General features: G+C 40.2%; 1 long non-coding RNA gene across 1 annotated transcript in view; it reads left to right on the forward strand.

Moving 5' to 3' along the window:
* The window catches only part of LOC122555551, a 44525-nt gene that overhangs the window by 4376 nt on the left and 27351 nt on the right, over positions 1 to 12798 (forward strand). The window contains exon 2 of the long non-coding RNA XR_006313297.1: positions 7180 to 7296. This is a non-coding gene — a long non-coding RNA (uncharacterized LOC122555551). The remainder of the gene's footprint in view (positions 1 to 7179; positions 7297 to 12798) is intronic.

Consider the following 12798-nt stretch of genomic DNA (forward strand, 5'->3'; position numbering starts at 1 on the left):
TCATCCGATGTATGGTACAACAAACACATCGACCTGGACCCAATATACCGGCCACTATAGCGGACAGCTGAAACTGACAACCGGAAGCGGCAGGGACAGGCCACCACAGAAGCGCTTCACAGGAGGCTCCCAAGCACTGAGGATGTCACCTAGACAGGGGACGAAACGTTTGCAACAAAAACTTCCAGCTCGGCGAACAGAACCACAGCTTTGCAATCTCCTGAATAAAATAAATTCAAATAAAAGGACAGGCACACATTAGCAGATGGTGGATGAATACACAGCAGTCTGTAATTTAACACAATCCTTATTGCAAACCAATTGAGAATCTTGCAAGTTAAAGCTATTAAATATATTTGAGAGAGTTAACAAAATGTGGTGAGGAATCCCCCCCAAAATCAATTCAAATGTTAATCAATTAAGAATGCAAATTTACTGACCGGTACATGTATGCCCATTATGTTTACTAGATGTGTTTTTCCAATCACTGAACTGTTAAATTTAAATGTCTCATACTTGACATAAGATGTGTGTTATTCAATTATTTTAATATTCATGGTATTTAGGTTCAAAAACAGATATCTGAAAAATTAAAACACTGTCTTATTTTAGCTTTAGATAGTCAACGTAAATTTCCACTTAAACTGTTTTACTTCAACATAGGTTCAGTTACTGCTGAATTTTATAAAAATGATTATTATTTTCCTTAAGTATTTTGCAATGAACAAAAAAGTCTTCAATTACTTGAACTGTGTTTTGTACTTCACTGAGAAGTGTGCGATTCTCTCATTACTTCATGCAGATTTCTATTTCTTCACTGATTGCAGTATATAAATCCTCCATTAACATTTTTATTCTATGCCAGGCAAATTCACCTTGTCTCGTTACAGAAGAGAAATTCCTATTCTATTAGATTAATTTTTTACTATGGAAGATACAGAATTGTTGATAAATCATGGTAACAAGTCAGATTTCTTCGGTGGACCATAAATTTTGGGTCTATGTGTTAGTTGGCTTTATTATCCATAGATCAATTGTTAATTTTGACCTATTTTACTCTGTAGAGGCATTTAATTCCATTGAAGAATACACCATTGAATGAACTTTAAGTTTTTTTGAGTCTAAAATCAAATTGTGTTGGGCTTTTTGGAGGGATTTTTGCCACAATTTCTCGTGAGTTTTTTGCTGTATCTTAACAATATCACCTCATTAACTACCCTAACCCACCCCAAAGGTGTACCTCATGTCCAAATCCAGCCCTACCTTAAGACACACTATCCTGGATCAACTCATCACTCATCAGATATCCCAGAATTTGCCACATCCCTTGCTTCTGTGCCATGCTTAAAAGCCCATTGTGCACTCAGGCAAGCACTACCAGTCAGGCACTGCCCTGCACAGTTCCTGTCATGTACCTTCGACAGGATAGGCGGGGGAATATTGGCATCAGGGTAGGATGGGTTGGGGTTTGGGGGAGGGGGTTGTGGTGGGGGCCCTGCTGGGTGGATTGGTGCAAAATGGGAGCTTCTCTTACAGCAGGACCTGCAATTGAGAACACACAACTAATACCATGTGAGCCTGGTCAATGGTGGTCACCTGAGCTAAAACAATCTCAGCCATCTGCAGAAATGCTTGCACTGTCGCAAGAAAATCAATGACCTTCTCAGCTCCATTGTCACAGGTGCCAATCATCTTCACTCTGATATCTCACACTTGCTCTAACTCTGCAACAATACCCATATCCCACCAAAGTTCACACTATGACTCTCCCACTATTGATTGCAACATCTTCCCCATTCACTGTCACCCACACCAACCTCTGAAACCACTAGTCCTGCATGCCCTTGCATTGCCTGCTCATTCCATTGGGTTACTGCTCCATCTCCATCAAAAATAACATCCATGTCACCCATTTTCATCTCCCATAAGAGCTACCTCTCTCTCATTCCAGGAAGAGAACAGTCCCCAGCAGGGCAGAAAGAGTAAAGACAGCAGTGGCCTTCCTGACATTTGGCAGTTCAGCCCTTTTGTAAAGAGGATCCTGACTCTGATACGCTGATCAGGCCCTGGATGCTCTTAGCTGCTGCCCTTGATTAACTGTGCTTGGACCTCTTGACCTCTTGACTTGATAGAAGCTTACAGGCAACTAGGACAAGTTTTTTTTTCCTTGTGTGCTAAATGGCAAAGCAAAACAGAAGTAATATGATCCTGGTATCTGTCTGGTTGAGAGAGCAAATTGCAAAAATAAATGGCAAAAGTAATGGAAGATAGAGATGCTGCAAGCATTCAGCTAGGCTGAGTAAGGGCTATGACAGCAAGAAAAAAGTCTGGAGATGCAGCCTGGTGCAGTCCATGAGCTGCCCCGAAGCTTCGAGTGTCCCTGCAACAACCTTACAATAGTAGTGTACTGGATACTGTAAAAGCCATGTACCTTGACAATATTCCAACAATATTAATGAAGATATAGGCTCCAGAACTTTACATTCCCCAAGTCAAGCTGTTCCAGAATTCATAAAACATTGACATCTACCAGACAATACAGAAAATTCCTTAACATTACAGATGCAGTCTTTAGCCAATTTGATTCACTCATGTGATATCAAGGAATGGTTGGAGATACTGGATGCTGCAAAGGCTATGGGCCCTAACAGCATTCTGGCAATAGACTTGTGCTCCTGAACCTGCTCTTCCTTAGCCAAGATCTTCCAGTACAGTTACAAGACTGGCATCCACCTGACAATATGGAAAATTGTCCAAATATATCCTGAACATAAAAGGTAGGACAAGTCTAATACAGCCAATTATTGCCCCCTCAGTCTACTCTCGATCATTAATAAAATGATGGAAGGTGTCATCAACAGTGCTATTAAGTAGCACCAGCTCAGCAATAGTCTGCTCAGTGATGCCCAGTTTGGGTTCTGCCAGAACCACTCAGCTCTTGACTTCATTACAGCCTTAGTTCAAACATAGACAAAACAGCTGAATTCTGGAGGTGAGGTGAGAGTGACAGCCCTTGAAATAAAGGTCACATTTTAACAAGTGTGGCATCAAGGAGCCTTAGTAAAACTAAAATCAATGAGAATTAAGGGGAAATCTCTCTGCTGATTGAGGTAATACCTAGCACAGAGAAAATTCATCATCATTGTTGGAGGTCAGTCATCTCAACTGCAGGTCTTCTCTTCAGGAGTTCCTCAGAGTAGTGTCCTGAGCCCAATCATCTTCAGTTCCTTCATCAATGTCCTTCTCTCATCACAAAGTCAGAGGTAGGGACATTCACTGATAATTGCACAATGTTTAGCAGCATTCCTCAGCAGGTGAATCAGTCCATATACAAAAAATGCAAGATCTGGACAATATCCAGGCTTGGGCTGACAAGTAGCAAGTAACATTTGTGCCACACAAATGCCAGGCAATGGCCATCCCTAATAAGAGATAATCTAACCCACCCACCTTTGACATTCAATGGTGTTACCATTACTGAGACCTACTTTCAACATTTTTAGGGTTATAATTAACCAAAAACTCAACTGAACTCACCATATAAACACAATGGCTACAAGAGCAGGTCAGAGGCTCATTCTACTGCAGCGAGTAACTCAATTTCTGATTCCCAAAGCCTGCAAACGATATATAAGGCACAAGTCAGAGCCATGATGGAACACTCCCCACTTGCTTGGATGGATGCAGTTCCAACAACGCTCAAAAAGCTTAACATCATCCAGAACAAAAGGCCCACATGACTAGCACATTTCCATAAGCATACACTGCCTCTACCACTGATGCTCAGTAACAACGGTGTGTGCTATCTGCAAGATACACTGCAGAAATTCACCAAAGATTCTTAGACAACACCTTCCAAACCCATAGGTGCTCCCATCTAGAAGGACAAGGGCAGCAGATACATGGGAACGCCAGCATCTGTAAGTTTCCCTCCAAGCCAGTCACCATTCTGACTTAGAAAGATATCACATCCCTTCACTGTCGCTGGGTCAAAATCCTGAAATTCCCTCCCAAAGGACATTCTGAGACAACCTTTAGCATATGGACTACAACAGTTTGAGAAAGCAGCTCAGCACCACCTCCTCAAGTACAACTAGAGATGGACAATAAATGCTGGCCAGCCAGCGATGCCCACATCTCATAGGTAAATAAAAGGAAGTTGCTAGTGCAGCCTGAGGTGCAGCATTGAAGGACAGAAGCATTCTGTGTGTGGACCAGAGATTTGTCATGAATATTCTTAGAGATTGGCACATGTTATATGCCAATGTCAGTGGAAGCATGACCGTCTCCTGTGGAGATGGTTGCGCCAGTGTCCATCACAGAGGTCTTTCAGAGCATGTGCCAAGTTGAATTAGCTTGGTACATACTCTAGTTTCCATGTTGAATAACCTCAACATATAGCTTATTTGTTAAGTTGATAAGATCAAAACTGAATATTAATGAGGTACATTAGGCCATCAGCATGAAATAATCCGTCATAATTGGCAACTTACTGCTACTTATCGAAAAACTCACCATGCCGATTGCAAGAATGCCTGAGGTCATTTATCGTCCAATTCTGCCACATCCCACCACAACACTCCAATAAGATTCCAACCTTTGAATTACTTCTTGGATCACAGAAATTATCCATTATTTATCACTCACAGCAAAAAAGTGAGTATATTGTCCGCCACAGTACCAGAAGGATAAGGAGGCTGTGGAGAAGGTACAGAAATGGTTTATTAGGATGTTGTGGGGCTTGGAGGATATTAGCTATAAGGGTAGATTGGACAAACTTGATTTGTTTTCACTTGAACATCTAAGGATAAGGAAGGTGTTCTGATGGAAGTTTGCAACATTACGATGGTCAAAGTCTTTTTCCCAGGGTAGAAATTACATGGGGACATAGGTTTCTGGGAAAAGGGCTCAGCCGTAAAGATGTGAGAGGCAGGTTTTTTAATAAAAGTAAGTGCCTGGAATGTGTTGCCAGAATGAGATGGTGAAGATGGATACAATAGTAATGTTTAAGAGGCAACTCGATAGATAAATGAATAGGCACGGAATTGAGTGATCCAGACCAAATAGAGACAAAAGACTTTCAGTTTAGAAAGGCATTGTGCATTGGCACAGTCTTAGTGTGCTGAAGAACCTGTTCCTGTGTTGTATTTTCTTTGTTCTTTGCACTTCGATAATTATATATTATTGACTATACTTAATTTTCTATGTACAAAGCATCAGAACCATGTGTGCTAAATACAGCTGGTGAGTGTTTTTTAGTAGATGCCAGGTGACTTTTAATTTTGATTCTCATCATCATTTTATTCAAATAAACATTGTAACCAGATATTCTGTCATTCTGATGAATCTAGTACTGCACATCATATACTGTAGGAACAAATATTACTATAGCCACAATCCCAAATGTTTTATTTCATCCTTCACAAGGTAACATTCTCTTGTAGAGAGAGTTTGTTCCTCATGTGTGTGAATCTGAGATCAGCAAATAGTAAGCTTGCTTTTGGGGCTCTCAGGAAGACAATATGATTTTATTACACACTCTTGAGGAGGAGTGTTCTGCTGTGATACAATATATTACCTGGGAGGTTAGCAGAAAAATGACAAATCTTATATTGCGGCAGACAAATCCAAGAAATAAGCAGCCTCAGCCCATAAATTTGAATTATTCTTTATCTCTTTAAGAATTGCTGCAGACTTTCTTTTGTTCTTCAACCTGTGACCTTTGTGACAACTACTTATCAAAGCTTTCAGTAACATTTCAGTGCCAAAACAAAGAAGGATTTCTCACATTTAGCATTTCTAGTTTGAGATTGTTCAGTCAATACAATGGATTAATAGCAAGTCAATGTCTTTGCAAAAACATTTGACAAAGCTTTTTTTAGTTTTGGGAGAAAATACAGATGTTACTGTTTTCATTCTGCTGTTGTATGTAAGTGTAGCAATGGCATTTTTAATATGATTTATGTCTTGGTGTTATTTCTTTGCACAAAATCAAATAGAGTTTTACCACTTTGCTGCCAAGATGGTGCTATGTAAGAAGTATGCTTTATTCTATACAATTCTCAAATGTAATGTTAGAAAATATAATAAAAAAAAATATGATCAAAGACGTTTTCAGAAAAAAAATGCTTATTTTAAAAATAACAAAGGACACTTGAAGGACAGGAACTGATCTACCCCATAATCCCTTACATTATAAAAGATTGAAAAGTCTTGCCACATATCGTAATAGTTTGTTCCATAAAAGGCCACATTAATCCTAACCTTTTAAGACTCCTGAAATCTATTTTCCTTTGCAGCATTCCTTACATGTGATAACATTGAAAGGTGTGATGAACTCAGTGTGCTGTACATTCAATCTGTCATCTGCTTCCTCTGTCTCTGTCATTCATCCATTGTATTATATAATCTTTTGCATTCATGTCATAACTGACAAAAAGTGGTAAAGCCTTCCCTCATATTTCAAAATAATACCTATCAGGCTAATACTAGGGTGCTGTTGACAGATGAACAGGACAATTGTGTGAAAAGTAAATGAAAAGATGGTGATTGTGCAAGTACATCAATTTCAATCATTGCTTTATGCCAAACAAAGTATTTTAGTAATAATCTGCTCCCTTAAGTAAGTCTTGCTAAATAACAGTTGGCTATGAAAGGATATTCATGGCCACAAAACTCATTGTTAGGAGCTGCATGACTATTTCTAATTTAAATTATACTTTCTGAATGATATACTACTATATGAATTTAAATTTAAATCTGAATGTTTTGGCTAAAAATGGAATGATGTGAATTTGAAAGGAACTGGACAGAACCCAAAAATAGGCATGAGGATTACAAAACAAGATTACTCCTTGCCCATTGTTCCTCTTGTAGGTAGTTCATAAGTGTTGCATAAATGATTTTGGTCATTTAAACAACTTCAGTATTCAACCAGTACTACATTTTCTGTTGAAGGATTGCTGCATGATTGAACAAAACGTTAACCTGCATTATACTGTCCCTGTGAAAGGGAAGATACATTCTTGATGGAATAGTTGCTGGAAGTTATTCTAAATGTGATCTTAACTTGGAAAGGATGCAAGAATAATACAATAAGGCAAAGGGCCATTCTGAAATTTTCCAGTCCTGCAAAAGAAGCCTTGATGTGTGAAGTGATGAGGTGCAATCTATCCACAGGAAGCCTTCCAGACAAACTTTGTGAAGACAGTGAGACAGATACTTGTCAGGAACCTCAGTCTCAGAAACTGGATGCAGTGATGCAAGTTATTCAAAGACGTCACACCAATAGTTAAGGTCAGTGAGTGCATTTTCAAATGTCATATGCTTCCAACTGCACTACAAGCTTCCCACTTTGTGCAATACACTAAATTCACATCACTCACCTACCAATAATCTCTATTGATCATACCCATACCTAATATTCACAGTTTCTCCTTATCCTCATATTTGTAACACTGGTGCAAGCTTCATACTGACTCCTCACAGCTTGCATGCAATGCCAGCTGCTCGAAGACTCAAAACTGCTTAAATTCACCGACACCGTTTTTAAAAATTCATTTTTGGGATTTGAGCATGAATGGTTAGGTCATTCCTTAGTTCCCAACTTTTATTGACCAGAAGGCAACTAAGAGTCAACCACACTGCTGTGGGTCTGGAGTCACAGGTAGGCCAGACCCAGATAAAAGGGCATTACTGAAATAGATGGTTTTTCGTGAAAATCAACAGTAATCACCTGGTCACCATTAGGTTAGATTGTTATTGAACCCAAATTTCACTATCGTGGTGGGATTCGAACTGTTTACTCCCTGACCGCTAACCTGGGATTCTAAATTACTAACCCAGTGACATTACCACGATGTCACTACTTCCCTTTTTACAGCAGAATATTGTGCAGAAGGAGAAAACAGCATTCAGTCAGCAGGGAAGAGTCAAGGGTGCATTTCCTTATCATGATGGATGTTCACCATTACTTGAGTGTCTGTGACTGAGCTCGCGGTCTGCACTGTGATTGAAAATATCAATGATAATGATATTTCCATATCTAATGATCCTTCTAATGCTGTAAGAAGATGCAGATGATGTAAGCATGTATCATCACAATCTTATCCTTGTATCATTTTTCTCTCAGTTACCAAATAGTAATCACCAAGTCAGACTGTGGTGAAAGGGGAGCAGATAAAAGGATTATGAAAATCAACAGCTACCAACCAAGAATCTGAATTTACACATCATTTAAAGGATAGCACAGAGACAGAGATTGCTGGTTCTTGGTTCATGACTATTATTCTGGGCAGGTGTCAAAAGCTGAACACATGTCGACATTTGGCTGGTGAATGGGATGGTGGATGGTGATGTGTGGAATCTGTTGTCAACAAGAAAATGAGCTCATTGATCAGCCAATCTCTTGAAGAAAGCTTATCTGTGCATACAATGAAAGGTCTTGTGTAATGGCAGACTTATCAGAAAGCTTACATCACTATCTTGGTAGAGGACTTTGGACAGAGATTAGAGCTCATTTTTCCAGTGTGCAGATTGTGGTTAACTTCATTAGACTCAAACATGTTGCAGTGTTTGATGGTTGATGACTCAGCTTCCATTGCAGCAGAAACACAAAACTGCATTCATATAACTTCACACTATATTTTAGATGTGCAGATAGCAGACTAAGCTTTCATGACTGCAGCCATCATTGTTGTGGCTATCATTGTTGAAAGAGGCCTGCAAGGTGCTACAGATGTCCAGCAACCTTTTCTCCAAGTGGCAATGGTTGCACTCTAGAGCAAGTGTCTATCGTTCCCTCTTAGGATGACAATGTTTAACCTTCATCTGGTGCCACTTCACTAATACCTTTGCTCTTATCTGTTAATCAATGATCCAAAACTGCGGTTGACCAGGCCAAAGTGGTGCAATATGCAGCCAGAGCTTCCAGAGCAGCAGCATTCTGACAGATCATTTACAGTCTCCCTCACTGAAAATCTTCTAGCAGATTTGCTGCAGCCACTAGCATAAGACCATATAGGAGTAGAGGGACATGCACCAGGGGGATGTACAAAGATGACGGTTGACATTTTTATACAATGTGGCTTGACTTAATTTATAAATTTGGCTTGGACTATTTACTTTACATTTGCTTTCACTTTTGTATTGTGACAAAGCAGATGTTGTGATCGTCAATCACAGAGTGAAAGATTTGAGGTTGCTGTTAAGTTGGGAATTGGAATCATGTTTACTAATACCACAATTGGATGAATCTATCAAGGTCAGTAAGTGGTTGTGTAAGTTGCCTCTTTCCCTCCACTTTTTTCCTATTCCTGCTGCCTCACAGCACCAGGGTCCCAGGTTCGATTCCAGCCTCGGGTGACTGTCTGCGTGGAGTTTGCACATTCTCCTCGTGTCTGTGTGGGTTTCCTCCAGGTGCTTCAGTTTCTTCCCCCAGTCCAAAGATGTGCAGTCAGGTGAATTGGCCATGCTAAATTGCCCATAGAGATAGGTGCATTAGTCAGAGGGTGGTGGGTTACTCTTTGGAGGGTCGGTGTGGACTGGTTGGGCCAAAGGGCCCATCTCCACACTGAGGGAATCTAATCTAGTTCATATAGGGTTGGAAAGAGCAACACTTGCTGCTTGTGCTGGCAAAGTAGTGCAGCATGTAGCAGATCACCAAAGGTTTTAACTGTTCTTGAGCAAATGCTGCAATGCTCCAGCAACCCAATAGTCTGATATATTATTTTTGTGTGACTATATGCTCTTTGTTGTATGTATGCCAGGTAAATTTGCTAAAAAGACTGGCTGTTGCTATCCTTTGAATGGCCATGGTTGTTCAAATGCAGCTTGTAAAATGCACTGCTGCAGAATGCAGCTGTACTGCTTTGAGGACACTGCACTAAATTGAACTCTATGATGCATATTGTGATACACCAGCTAGACAGTGAGAAACTGGAATTTGTGCAATTTATCTTACAGTTGTCGCACAGCAGCTGCAGAGCAACATGCATGCATTGGGAAATATTTGCAATTCTCACAGTCACACATTCGAGTATTAGCCACCATATTTTGTAAAGAACATAAATTTGTTGGAGGCTGTTCAGAAAAAAGTTTATCATTATGATATCTGGAAAATGAAGGTTGTCTTATGAGAAGAGGTTGGACAAGGTAGGCTTATATCTGGTGCAGTTTAGAAGTGTAGGAGGTGACCGAATTGAAATGTATAAGATACTGAAGGGTCTTAACAGGGTCAATGTGAACAGAATGTTTAAAATGAGGGGTTATTGTTTTAAAAATCAAGCGTAACTCATTTAAAACAAAGATCAGACAATTTGTTTTTTAACTTTGTCACGTCTTTGTCCACTCACTTCACCTACCTCTTGTTTTTGTAGCCTCCTTATGTTTTATGCTTTAATTCCCACTTTGCCTGGTCTGTTGGGGTTACTTTGGATATCCCAAGGAAGTCTCAACAATAGGATATACCCAATGTTCCTTCTTAAAGAAGGGTATATTACTCATTTTTACAAGCTTATCTATAAAACACTTAACAATCACAAGTGAACCAGTTTGTATGGATTTTTCCATGGATCAGCCCAAAACAAGTGATCACTCTGCTCTGTCCCTACCTGCAAACACTGATTAGATGACTCATATTCCATGGGCTAACTAGCTATTGCTCTGAGGCATGTTCTCTTTTCCCCTTTCCATGTAAGCAGCCCATGTGATCACTATCCAGTTTGACCACTGGAAAATGTCATAAATATGTAATTTACCATGGTTGGTTCAGCCAACTGTTTGTGTTTCTGAAAAGAAGCTGACCCCTGGTTTTAACAATCTCTAGCAATTTGCTCAGGCTGCTCACATAAGCAATTTCCTTGTGGATTTTGTGTTGTCCAATCAACCATATGATATTTACAAACATGACATTTGTTTTGATGACAAGTAATGCATCACACATCTAGTGTTCTGCAACTGTTTTAAATCAGAACTTTGACTAGACATATAGTGTCAACCTGATTTTTTACGGTACTTAAATCAAACACACACAGAACTTTGGAGCCTCCTGTGAAGCGCTGGTGTACTGTGTCTTCTGGAATTTATTTGGTCCCATTCCTGCTGCTTCCAGTTGCCTGTTCTAGTTGTTCAGTATATTGGGTCTAGGTCAATGTGCTTGTTGATGGAGTCTGTGGCTGAGTGCCATGCTTCGAGAAATTCTCCGGCTGTCCTATATATAACTTGTCCTATCATGATTTGGAGATGCCGGTGTTGGACTGGGGTGTACAAAGTTAAAAATCATACAACACCAGGTTATAGTCCAACAGGTTTAATTGGAAGCACACCAGCTTTTAGAGCACTGCTCCTCAACCATCTGATGAAGGAGTGGCACTCCAAAAGCTAGTGTGCTTCCAATTAAACCTGTTGGACTATAACCTGGTGTTGTGTGGTTTTTAACTTTCTTCTATCATAGTTGTGTTGTCCCAGATTTGTGGTCCTTGTCATCTGTGTACATGGCCACTAGGGTGCTGGTCATGGCATTTAGTGACTAGTTGATGTTCGTGGATATAAATTCCTAGTTATCTGCTGGTTTGTTCTATATAGTGTTTCATGCAGACTTTGCTTTTATTTTCTGTAGTAACCAGAAATATGACACTTTATCAAATGCCTCTGGAAATCTAAGTTTAGTGCATCCAATTGTCCCCCTCTATTCACAGCACGTGTTACCCCTTCAATTATGCCAACATTTAATTGCTGCTTGAAACAAAAGAGTGCATTTGGGCCACTAGCATGATTTTAGAGACACATGGGGTGATGAGAGATTGGGTGCAAAGCAACCTAGTGCTCACACAATATATCTTATTGATGAAAAATTCTTGCTGAAGGAAATTCAGGATAATTGTAGGATCTGTTTGTATCTGACACAACAGCAACAATGGAATCATATACAGTTCTTGCTAAATTTTGAAGGTTCTAAGAGCTAATCCACATTGTGTCACTTGAACTATTATAATTATGGCTAAAATTAAACTTAGCATTGTTCTTTATCTGTCATCAGATCTTTTTGTAAAACAAAAAGCTGACCCAATAGCAGCAGGGACAAGGTAGGACTAATAAATTAAACTGCATTTACTTCAATACAAGGGGCCTAACAGGGAAGGCAGATGAACTCAGGGCATGGTTAGGAACATGGGACTGGGATATCATAGCATTACAGAGACATGGTTCAGGGATGGGCAGGACTGGCAGCTTAATGTTCCAGGAGACAAATGCTACACTAAGGATAGAAAGGGAGGCAAGAGAGGAGGGGGGAGTGGCATTTTCGATAATGGTGGCTCAGTGGTTAGCACTGCTGCCTCACAGCGCCAGGGACCCTGGTTCAATTCCCACCTCAGGCAACCATCTGTGTAGAATTTGCACATTCTCCCTGTGTCTGTGTGGGTTTCCTCCGTGTGCTCTGGTTTCCTGCCACAGTCCAAAGATGTGCAGTGTAGGTAAATTGGCCATGCTAAATTGCCCATAGTGTTAGGTTGATTAGTCAGGGGTAAATATAGGGGAGTGGGTCTGGGTGGGTTGCTCTTCGGAGGGTCGGTGTGGACTTGTTGGGCCAAAGGGCTTGTTTCCACACTGTAGGTAATCTAATCTAAAGGTTTAGATGGAGAGGAATTTTAGTGTGTACAAGACAATTTTCTGATTCAGTATGTGGATGTACCTACTAGAGAAGGTGCAAAACTTTACCTACTCTTGGGAACTAAGGCAGGGCAGGTGACTGAGGTGTCAGTGGGGGAGCACTTTGGGGCCAGCGACCATAATTCTATT

The sequence above is a fragment of the Chiloscyllium plagiosum genome, chromosome 12 (assembly GCF_004010195.1).
Source record: "Chiloscyllium plagiosum isolate BGI_BamShark_2017 chromosome 12, ASM401019v2, whole genome shotgun sequence".
Classification (NCBI taxonomy): Eukaryota; Metazoa; Chordata; class Chondrichthyes; order Orectolobiformes; family Hemiscylliidae; genus Chiloscyllium; species Chiloscyllium plagiosum.